Source organism: Haematobia irritans, chromosome 5 (assembly GCF_050003625.1).
Source record: "Haematobia irritans isolate KBUSLIRL chromosome 5, ASM5000362v1, whole genome shotgun sequence".
In the NCBI taxonomy this organism is placed as follows: domain Eukaryota; kingdom Metazoa; phylum Arthropoda; class Insecta; order Diptera; family Muscidae; genus Haematobia; species Haematobia irritans.
In genome coordinates this window covers 122,393,460-122,406,480 of record NC_134401.1, presented here as the reverse complement: position 1 = coordinate 122,406,480, position 13,021 = coordinate 122,393,460, and the positions used below count along the sequence as shown (strand labels likewise).

At 28.5% G+C, this 13,021-nt stretch overlaps 1 protein-coding gene across 5 annotated transcripts in view; it reads right to left on the bottom strand.

Moving 5' to 3' along the window:
- The window catches only part of jbug (filamin-type immunoglobulin domains fbug), a 169,667-nt gene that overhangs the window by 48,864 nt on the left and 107,782 nt on the right, over positions 1–13,021 (bottom strand). Inside the window, exon 2 of one of the 5 annotated variants that reach the window (XM_075311898.1) lies at positions 7,615–8,428. The exons of the other annotated variants lie outside the window; for them this stretch is intronic. The gene's annotated coding sequence lies outside the window, so the exon portion shown is untranslated. The remainder of the gene's footprint in view (positions 1–7,614; positions 8,429–13,021) is intronic. 5 annotated transcript variants of the gene reach the window in all.

The following is a 13,021-nucleotide window of genomic DNA, read 5'->3' as shown; positions in this document are numbered from 1 at the left end:
TGCGATTATGAAATAAACATCACATTTTTATGTACATACATTTTGGAACAAAAAAAAATTATTGATGATATATGTTTGAACTTTTCTAAGAATTTCAAGAAATTGTAAAAGTATGTATTCCTCTTTATCCCAGCAAAAAAAAATAGGAAGTTCTTCTATAGGCACAACTTTAAAAGCACTTCCAAAAATGTCCTCCCAAAAATGGTCTTTATTTTAACTTCACAGGAAGTTCATTTGAGCCAGTTTTTTATAACTGTCTTTTTTCATATTACTAATGGGAAATTAAATTTTTTTATTTCAAATAGGTTAAAAACAGATTAAGAATTAATAAAATGCTACAAATTATTTAAATTTGGCCGAAAAACATGCTAAATCCATTCTAGAAAAATTGCAAATTTTTGAAAATATTTGATGTCAAACGTTTCAGACAAGCGTTAGACTGCATTAAAAATCATAAACAAATTTAAAAACTATTTATTGGTAAAATATCACAAAATGTCTTAATTTACATCCAAAACATTGAATTCGTATCACAGCTTAAAAAGTGATTCGAATTTAGTGCACCGGGTGTTCAAAATTGTGGACATCCGTCATATGACAAGCCCATGTTAAATTCATCGTTTCTGCGCCAATTTTGCACCACTTCCGGATCCAAAAAGAACTTTTGCACCACTTTTTTGGCGACGCTTTATTTTTCTGGGATATTGTGAATGACACTATTTTTTCTACTTTTTAAAAATTCTGTATACTAACACTGAAAAAATATAATCTCCCCCATTTGAAGGAAATTAAACCCAGCGCCATTTGTTGAACAATTCATTATAGCATTTTTGAAATGTCAACAAATAGAAATGAAAGTGTTTCACTCGTTGTAGTTTTTATGAATTTAGTTTACAGCTCATGTTAGCTGTCTTTACAATATTGTAAGGCATGGCTTGTTTTTTTTTTTGTGAATGATGATTTTTATCAAAATAATCATTTGATCTAGAAAATACAACAAAACCTCATGAAACACAATACCTCAATATTTTGTCTCATCTCAAAAAGTCAACATGGCCCAAATAAAGCGCATATCTTGTGATGACACAAAAATCCATCCGAAAAACAACACCAAATGAAATCGTAATTTTTAATACCTGTTTGTATATGAACCTTCTGTGTTTTTTTTTTTTTGTACTTGTCTCGGAAATGGGCTTAAATGAATAAAACGCCCCACAAAATAATGAAACTTCATTCGGTGTGACATAAGAGGTGAATTATATAGTTTATCATAATTCACAAAATTTTATTACGGACTTGTTTTGTGGCATTGCGTTTCAAGTAAAAGTGGAACAATTTCCAAGTGGATCAGGGGGTATTAGGGAGGCAATGACTTAAAATCTGTCCATTGGTTGGAACATTTTAATGAGTTGTAGTTCCATATGTGTAATAAATTTACCTTGACAATAAACCGAGGCATTTGAGGCAAAACCAGGAAATTATCATTTATGGAAAGTGAAGATGACATTCAACATTGGGCACAGACCTAAACAACGAAATTGAATGGGTTAGGCACCTTATATGGCAAAGTGTAATTAGAACCCAAACATAGTCATATTATGTTTTATGGATATGATATGAAATTTTTAAGAATTATTTTTTATAATTCAACCATATTAAATTACACGGTAATCAAGAAATGTTTCAAGTCAAAATGAAAATATTGTATTATGTTAATTATAAGAAATTATTCACTAAATAAATTATGCCCATCAACAATAGATCATAGTACTAATAACACAAGTGAATGGAGCATTTAAAGTCCTTTTGAATTCATGGCATAGTACAATTATGGTGGAGAATGCTTCTAACATCTATAATCAGACAAAATTTCTTCTATCTAAGAAGCATGTTATTATATTTTATTGTACTATGATTGTGAAAAGGCAAAGAATTTTCATTATTATGCACCTGAGGTCCTATTTCTAACCAGCTGAGTAAACGGTATTTCAATGACTTGACATAAAAGAAGCACAGTTGGTACGGTCAATTTACAAAGATGTTAGGCACTGCATAACACGTTTCTATTGGGGTGACCAGTTTCATTATTATTCTCTGATTTTGAAGTGAAAATATATATAAAAAATTATATTTTTTAATATAATTTCACTTTATTTCATTTAAAAAAATAATATAATTTAATTATAAACGGTTGTAATGATTTTTTTATTTTGTTTTTAGGAAACCCGATCTTCTATAATATTTCATATATATTTTTTTAATTTTTTTTATTTCAACTAAATTTTCTAATTTTTTTCTTGTATTCTCAATTCATTTAATTAAATGGGTTTAATTTAAATTAACTTAATATTAAATAGTTTAATTAATTTTTTTGTTTGAAAAATCGACCTCCCACAATGTGTTATACGAAATTTTTGAAAACATTTTCATAAAATTCCATCTCAACGAAATTTTCCAAAAATTTCTTGTTAAAAAAAAATTATAGCATATATGTATTTCCACAAAATTCTTATACCCAAAAAATATACCTACGGTTATTTTTTATATGAAAATTCAATTCCCACGAAGTTTTCTAAAAACTTCTATTTAATTCCATTAATTTCAGTAAATGTGTTCACATGAATTTATGATGGCTTTCATTAGTATTTTTATTTTATTTATTTATTTATTTATTTTTTTTTTGTTTAGAAAAAATCCATCTTCCATTATATTTACAAAGATGTTAGATGTTTTTGTGTAAAAAAATTCGATGTTAACTAAATTTTCTAAAAATTGCTTTTGTTTAATTTGGGAAGGTTTGTATTAGTATTTTTATACACTGCGCCACACTGTGGAACAGGGTATTATAAGTTAGGGCATATGTTTGCAACACCCAGAAGGAGACGAGATATACACATGGTGTCTTTGGCAAAAATGCTCAGGGTGGGATCCTGAGTCGATATAGCCATGTCCGTCTGTCCGTGAACACATTTTTGTAATCAAAGCCTAGGTCGAAGTTTTAGTCCAATCGACTTCAAATTTGGCACAAGTATGTGTTTTGGCTCAGAATAGAACCTTATTGATTTTGGAAGAAATCGGTTCAGATTTAGATATAGCTCCCTTATATATATTTCGCCCGATATGGAATTATATGGCCCCAGAAGCCAGAGTTTTACCCTAATTTGCTTAAAATTTTGCACAAGAAGAACAATTAGTACTATAGTCAAGTGTGCCAAATTTTATTGAAATCGGTTCAGATTTAGATATAGCTCCCATATATATCTTTCGCCCGATATGGACTAATACGGTCCCAGAAGCCAGAGTTTTACCCCAATTTTTTTGAAATTTTGCACAAGGGGTAGAATTATTATTGTAGCTATGCGTGACATATATAGCTTTCGCCCGATTTACACTCATAACATATGACCACAGAGGCCAATTTTTTGCGCCGATTTAGTTGAAATTTTGGTTGAAATCGGTTCAGATTTAGATATAGCTCCCATATATGTATATGTTTTTCTGATTTCGACAAAAATGGTCAAAATACCAACATTTTCCTTGTAAAAATCGCCACTGCTTAATCGAAAATTTGTAAAAATTACTCTAATTTTCCTAAACTTCTAATACATATATATCGAGCGATAAATCATAAATAAACTTTTGCGAAGTTTCCTTAAAATTGCTTCAGATTTAAATGTTTCCCATATTTTTTTACTAACCTTGTGTTCCACCCTAGTGCATTAGCCGACTTAAATTTTGAGTCTATAGATTTTGTAGATGTCTATCAAATTCTGTCCAGATCGAGTGCTATTTAAATGTATGTGTTTAGGACAAACCTTTATATATAGCTCCCAACACATTTGACGGATGTGATATGGCATCGAAAATTTAGATCTAAAAAGTGGTGCAGGGTATAATATAGTCGGCCCCGCCCGACTTTAGACTTTCCTTACTCGTTTTTCTTTATATTATTTCTTTCATTTAATTTCACTTAATTTACATAAATGAGCTTAATTTAATTTTACACGATTTGCATTAATTTTCTTTTTCAGAAAAATCGATCTTCTTTATAATATTTTATATTTTCTAATTTCACTTCATTATAATCTTTCATATATATGAATTTTATTTTAAAAATTTTCTATAAAAATTCAAATTGAAAATTATTTTTTTAAAGGACTTTAATTTTATTTTAGTCGTTTTTAATTATTTAATTTTGTTTTTGTACAAATATCTATATTTTATTGTATTTACAAAACTTTTCATAGACATTACTTTTTCTATGAAAATTTAATCACTGCATTTTAGTAAATAAGTCAATTTTTATTATGAGTTTAATTGAATTTAATTTATTTTTTGTTTTCAATTTATTTATTTTTTTTTGTTAGAAAAATCGATATTCTTCATAATATTTTATATTTTCTAGTTACACTTCATTTCAATAAATAAGTTTATTTTTATCATTTAATAATATTTCCTATATAAATAATCTTTCAAAATTTTCTATGAAAATTAAATCTCAACTAATTTTTCAAAAAAAAAGTTTCGTTTAATTTCACTTAATTTTTGTTAAATGAGCTTAATTTAATGTTTTTAATTCTATACGTTTTTCATTTTTTTTAAATCGATTTTCCATTATTTTTATATTACATTTTTAAAATTTTTGTATACAAGATCAATCTGAACTAAATTTTCTAAACATTTCAATTATTTAACTTCACTATGATCCCATTATAGCTATATATCATATTCCCCCCTTTCTGGTTTATGAATTCGCAAAACGCAAAAATTTTTCTCAATATTTATTTTCCGAACCACTACAATATATTATATGCAATTTTCACAAACTCTTCCTATCTTTAAGAAATGTAATTTCTAAAAATTTCATGTCTAAAGACGTATCGATTGAAGAGTTATTGGCAATTCAAAATTTTGAGTTTTGCAAATTCGTAAACCAGAACATGGGGGATAATGTTTAAGAATCTTCTTGTTACATAAGCTGTACCCAGTATTACAGTCTTCTGTACTTCAACAGGATTCGTGTGGCATGGTAATCGACCCAAGATGCTTGAGATATATTGTAGTGAGCCCTCATTTCATTAAATAAGGTTAATTTAATTATAGTTGGCTTTTTTTTCTTGACAAAAACTATCTTCCATAAAATATATATTTTTTTTTAAATTTTCTATGAAAATTTAATCTCGATAACTTTCACTCCAAATCACTTTATTTCTTTGAATGAATTTAACTTAATTTTAAAGGGTTGAATATTTTTTTTTTAATAATTTTATTTTTAAAATGTTCGATAATACTTTTTTAAAAACTTCACCATAAAACTTAAATTGCAACTAAATTTGCTAAAAATGTCATTAATTATTGCATAATTACCATATACCGAAAACAACTTCCCAATGATTTATTAGGTTTGCATTTTCTGTACAAATCAAATATTAATGAAATTTAATATAAACATGTAAATTTAATTTCTATCGAAAACTGAAATTCTTCTAATAATATTAAATTTCATTAAAATAAAATTTTTGTATAAGCAGTCACTTTAAAAAACCTAAATTACCTGGCAACCTTGAAATACCTGTAAAACCAGCAGAATCTTCTGGAACACATGCCAAAAAGGCTTTTAAATTCATGCAAGGCTTGTCAGAGAAATGCACATAGGCCATTATGTGAAAGAAACAAGTTTCAAGTAGCGGTCGTGAGTGGAAAACTCTAACAGGTTGATGGGTAACATTAGCCAATAATATTACACATCAAAAGATTGTTACATGCATTTGCTAAGAAACTAGAAACTAGTGCGAGTACAGGCAGAGATGGTAAAGTTCTTATATAAAACTATTCGTATATGAATCAAGTTCCTTGGGTATGGTCACACTAGACAAATATTTGATCAAAACGAAAAAAGCGTTGCCAAAAAGTAGTGCAATATTGAAGAAGAGTGATGAATTTAACATGGGCTTGTCATAGGACGGATGTCCATCCTTTTAATAACCGTTTGCACTGAATTTGCCTCATTTCTTAAGGTGTGATCCGAATTCAGTGTTTTGCATGTGATTTAAAAAATTTTGTAATATTTTTCCAAATAAATATTTTTAAAATTTTTAATGATTTTAACTCTTTTTCTGAAACGCTTGGCCTCAAATATTTTTCAAAAATTCGCAATTCTACAATGGATTTAAATATTTTGTACCATTTTTATTAATTCTTGCTTTGTTCTAATCTATTTAAAACGAACAAAGTTAAAATTACACACCAAAAAAAGTGAACTGTTTTATAGGAAGAATGAACTACCTCGCACGAAAATTGAACTAAATTTTACTCCACATTTTGAGATTTTTACAAAGCGTTGTTAAAAGCAGCAAAATTGAATGCCCTTTTGTACTTTTTAACTGCAGTTCACGAAATTACATCCTCTCATAGAAGAAAAAATGAACTAAAAGTAAAGAAGAAAATCATTGGCGCCAAATCATCACCATTTTAACCATACAGTAGTTCATTCTTACTATTTTTGGGAATCGTACGAAAATCTTCGTTTGCTTTAGTTCATATACATGTTTAGTTCATAAAATTTTTGAGACATACTTAAAAAAAAGTAAAATTTCATTAAGCTGTAGAAAATTTCGAAAAAATAATAAAATTTAACTACTAGCAAATAATTTTTTCTAATAAAAATAAGTTAAATTTAGAGTTAGTTTAACTACGGATTTTTTTCTGTGCACTTTGAAAATATGAAAAAAGCGAGTTATAAAAAAAAATAATTAAAAGAACTTCCTGAGTAGTTAGAATAAAGAACATCTTTGGGAGGACATTTTTTGAAGTGCTTTTATAGCAGTGCCTTTAGAAGTACTTCCAAAGTTTTTTGCTGGGGAGTGTCAAATTTTTTTATAGGAGCATTTTCCAAATATTTCGAGAGTTCTTCCTAACGATATGTTATATATCCAATATGAGCTAAAATGTATGCTGGATCACTGTGGTAAAATTTTTATTTCTGTCAAATATTTTACTAGAGATCGTACCTAAGATGAGAGTTTACAATTTTTTTTAAACTATTTTGCAACGAGCATGGCATAAATTTATTCTAATACTATTTGCTTACTAGTATTTAATTTTTATAAATTTTATTAAACATATTTTGTTTTATTAAATAATTTTGGTTATTTTAAAACTAAATGTAATTTTATTTTATTCAATTTATTTGAAATGTTAATTTACTTTAGAATATTTAAATTGTCAACGTAATTTAATTTTATTTTGTTTGATTTAATTAGACTAATGAGTTTGATTTATTTTAATTAAATATTGTAAAATTGATTATAATTTAATATAATTCAAATTGACAATTGATTGTGTTTTGGTTTTAACTTGATTAAGTTATTTTTAATTTATTTTAATTAATTTAAATTATATTTATTTTATTTATTTGCTTATCTGAATTTATCAAAATTAATATGAAATAAATTTCTTAAGTATAAAATTGAATTCAACTAAATTTAAACTAATTTAAACACATTCGTTATAATTTATTTATTGCTTCAAAAAAACCTATATTTTTAGCAAATTTGAAATAACCAAAGAAAACATAGATAAAGACTCATTTGAAGTTATAAAATTCATACACACCTCTTTTATTCCAATATTAAAGCTCTGCGCTCTTTATCTCTCTCTCCCTCCTTTTCTCTTTAGACTTAGGTCAAGATATATGATTCGACGATTATGGTTTTACGTATAACGAAGAGATGTGAGATACCTTTTACAAAAAAAGTCCACTTGAATTTCCGGTTTGAGTTTACAAAAAAGCAAAAACTAAAAACAATCACAATTACTGCGATCAGTGTAGAAAACTAGAAATTAACAATTCAGCCAAAAAACAATAGGCTATGGATGATGATGGAGGTTTTTCTTCGTCTGCTGTGAAAACCTCAAGTGCAATCGAGAGATAACGTTTTATGGCTAAACAGCATCAGGCCATCAGGTGTTTTGGCGTTTATGGTTGGAACTGGTTAGGTCAGCAGCAACAACGACGATTATAAAATGCGTTGCAACGACGTTTATAGGCACCGGTGAACAAGTGAGCAGTACCAACAGCAGCAATATTCCAACAGTGGCATAAGCAAAAATATCGGCAATTATAAATTCCGAACAACAGCAGTCAGCAGTAGTAGCTGGTAGTATCGGAAATTATTGAAATTCTTTTGTATCGCAGCTCAAGCAGTGAGCAATCACAAGACGTTGTTATGCTACGTTGCGAAGACGTTCTTAAAACGCGTTGCTAGCATGCACAACAACAACTGACGGATCGTTTAGCAGGTGTTAATTGAAAATTTGTTTCGTTTTGATTTTGACCGGGATTTATCGATCAATATTTGTTGAGGAAAATTATTTTTGTTTGGTTTTAATTTTTTTTATAATTTTCAACGAAAAACAATATTTTATTCTAAAATTAAATAAATCAATTTTCGATTAATTTTTGACATAATTATCATTGCGTTTTGTTTATCACGTCGTTTTGGTTTATTTTTCACACGTTTTTATTTCGATTTTCATGATTTTCAACCGGTTAAATTTGATTTTAAATTTTTGTTATGTATTAACAAGGTTGTTAAGCATGATCACTTGTTAGATAATTTATATGTTTTAAATATATATATATATATATATATATATATATATATATATATATATATATATATATATATATATATATATATATATATATATATATATATATATATATATATATATATATATATATATATATATATATATATATATATATATATATCTATATATCTATATATCTATATATATATATATATATATATATATATATATATATATATATATATATATATATATATATATATATATATATATATTATATATATATATATATATATATATATATATATATATATATATATATATATATATATATATATATATATATATATATATATATATATATATATATATATATATATATATATATATATATATATATATATATATATGTATATAATTTTTTTATAATTATTAATAAAACAATTTTTGAAATTTATTGTTTGTGTTTCTTACTGACTTTATCCGAGTTTTTTTTTATTGCATTTCAAGGTTTTTTTCAATTTGTTGTTCTTAAACTAGTTTTACAGAACAACAACTTAAACTTTGTATATGGGTCAAGTTTTTTTCAAGAATAGGCATGTAGAGAATATCGAAAACATTTTGAACGAAAAATTATAAAAAAAAGAGAAACGGTGTTATGGTCAAGTATAAGAGCTTCGATTCAATAAGAGCTTCGATTCAATTGAAAATTCGTCTTTTCCCTAATTAAGAAGTAAAATTGAAAATCGGTGCTTATTTGAGATTCTCAATATATCGAGTGGGGGAGTAGTGCCTTAACATTTTTGTAATCTATATATTGGGAATCCCAAACACATTTTGTATAATTTTCTATATAATCGGATAGGAGTCTAAAAGATTAACCTCTTATATAAATCTGGAGGCACGTATATTGCCATTTGGCCACAGTGGATGACATTTATTTTTAAGCATCGGATAGAGGACTATCAGATCTATCTTTTACATATAAATCTGGATACCCATCTTTATCTATTTGGCCATCCCCATCTTTATGCATTTCCGACGAGTAGTACCTTCCACACATCTTTGTAGGCCATATATTGGGTTCCCAAACACATTTTGTATTATCCGTTTCTTCCATCGGATAGAAGACCAAAACATCTGCCCACATTTTTCCATTTGGACGCAATAAACGCATTTCTCACGAGAAAGAGATCTTGGAACATCCATCGGATAGATGACTAAAATATCTATATTTCCCATCATTTGGCAACAGTGGACGCATTTCACTCGAGAAGCACCTTCTACACATTTTTGTGGGCCATATATTAGGAGTGCCAACTCACGTTTTTACCATTGGATAGATGACTAAAATATCTAGCTTTCACACATAAATCTGAACATCTCTTTTCATTTAGCCACACTGGAAGCATTATTGATCAAGCAATGCCTTCATTTTTTGTAGACCATATATTGGAACTCCCATACAGATTTTCCAATATCTGGTTGGATCACCCGATAGAATCCCAATCCTACCTTTCACATTTCAATTTAGATACGATTCAGAAGTTTTTTGTCAAACTTTTTGATATCAGTCACAATTCGGATTTCCCATCTCCTTCCGTTTGGCCAATTTATGTCAATTTCTATGGGGTTATTATATTGGACAGGATATTGGATATTGACGAAAGGACGAGAAAAGCCTTGGCAGGCTGCAAAAAGGCAATAGGTGATAGGAGGTGACTATAACCGAAAATTGTGCATAGGCCCTCCAACAGTCTCAGTCAGCAGTCTTTAGTAAGACAGGAACAGATTCCCTTAATGTTATGTTGCATCTATTGCCATTTGACATATTGGCCGAACAGTGAGCTGTAACAGCAGCTGTACGGTTGCGCGAGCTATCGCCATGTTAAAAAAAAATATAATTAAGTTTGTAAAAATTTTTTATAGAAATAAAATTTTGATAAAAGTTTCTATAGAAATAAAATTTTGACAAAATAAAATTTTGACAACATTTTCTTTAGAAATAAAATTTTGTCAAAATTTTCTATAGAAATAAAATTTTGTCAAAATTTTCTATAGAAAAAAAATTTTGTCCAAATTTTCTATAGAAATAAAATTTTGACAAAATTTTCTATAGAAATAAAATTTTGACAAAATTTTCTATAGAAATGACATTTTGACAAAATTTTCTATAGAAATAAAATTTTGACAAAATTTCAATAGAATTAAAATTTTGACAACATTCTCTATAGAATTATAATTTTGACAACATTTTCTATAGAAATAAAATTTGACAAAATTTTCTATAGGAATAAAATTTTGACAAAATTTTCCATAAAAATAAAATTTTGAAAAAATTTTCTATAGAAATAAAATTTTGGTAGATTTTTTTTGGCTTGAGTGGCAACCATGATTATGAACCGATAAGGACCAATTTTTGTGTGATCGGGTATATATAACTATAGACCTATATGGACCAATTTTGGCATGGTTATTAGCGGTCATATACTAACACCACTTTGCTAATTTCAACCGGATTGGATGAATTTTGCTTCTCCAAGAGGCTCCGGAGATCAAATCTGGGGAACGGTTTATATGGGGGCTATATATAATTATGGACGGTTTATATGGGGGCTATATATAATTATGGACCGATATGGACCAATTTTTGCATGGTTGTTAAAGACCATATACTTACACCGTGTACCAAATTTCAACCAGATCGGATGAAATATGCTACCCTTATAGGCTCCGCAAGCTAAATCTGGGGGTCCGTTTATATGTGGGCTATACGTAAAAGTGGACCGATATGCCCCATTTGCAATACCATCCGACCTACATCAATAACAACTACTTCGCCAAGTTTCAAGTCGATAGCTTGTTTGGTTCGGAAGTTAGCGTGATTTAAACAAACAGACGGACGGACGGACATGCTTAGATCGACTCAGAATTTCACCACGACCCAGAATATATATACTTGTGGAGTATTAGAGCAATATTTCGATGTGTTACAAACGTAATGACAAAGTTAATATACCCCCATCCTATGGTGGAGGATATAATGATGTTCACAGTTCAGTTCAGTGTCAAAATGATGCCAAATGTGCCAAAAGCTGTGGAGTATATTCAAAAGACCTGGAACTTACAATCACTGCTGAAATATAAGCAATAAAAGAGCTGGCTAAGAAGTGAAGTTCCAACAAATGTTGGCCTGAATAGATACTCAAACAGTCAATCTGCAATGAAATCTTAGGGATGTGTTCCTTAACTCGAAAAAGGCCATAGACTGCCGGAAATCTATCACCAAGAAGGCTGAGCAATAAATATTCCCCTATTGTAGGTGCATGGCAACAGGACATACCAGAAAACTACAAAGCGGATGAGTTAGCAAGGCTAGGAACTACCTTGCAGATTCCAGGGGAAGCACATACTGCGTGAGAAGATTCTAACTTCGGGGTTTCAAGTTCTATGCATTGAAGATGTTAAACTGAGCGAACAGTTTTATTGAGGGCTACATCAGAAAATTTATCATTAGTACCTTATCTTCGCATTTTACCTAACTGCTAAAAATAACCCGGAATGCACTAAATTTATTATCGAAATCTCCAATCTTGGAAATATAGAGACACACATCAGTAGATCATCTCAACCAAAAAAAAAATGGAAATCGGTCTATCTGGGACTATATTGTATCAAATTTTAAATTTCTTTTTCAATGTGAGTAGTATTTAGCATATACAAAAGGGATCTAAATCTAAATATCAAATGATTTGCACAACTTTGCCCGATGTCACATAGGAATTCGTTATGCCTATAGAAAAGACGAGAGCTATGGGGGTTCCTATATTCAAAAGTAAACCAAAGGGAAGATGACAACCGGACAAAAAATTAGAAAATTTGTGTCTTTGAAATCGCGACATTAAAATAAACCGAGTGGTTCAAATGTTTCGAGTTTGTATAACCATTTAGGCCTATACAATTTTGAGTACAATATTTTGTGATAAAACCCTACAATGCAATGTATTGTTCATGTATTCGCATTTTTCTTTCTTTTTTGTGAAGAAATTTCACTTTTTTTCTCCCTATTAAATTGCCATTAGGCAATATCAAGGCATTATCGTGATGATGTGAGATGATTGAAAGTGAAAAAATCAACAGTTGGGGCTTAGACTATCACAAAAAAAAACAATAATTAAAATTGGCGTTTATCATGCAAATCTAGAAAAAAATCTATTCAAAATGTTTATTCAATCGGCCATCATTCGACCGTTAAAAACTGAAGGTGTAAAAAAAGAAAACTATCAAACAACAAATTTAATTTGTTTTTTTTTCAATACATCTTCTCAAAACAAAAATGTATGCAAAAACATAAATTAAATGAATTATGGCATATTTAACACCCCTCGTTGAATTTAAATAACATGAACTTTATGAATTAAGAGTT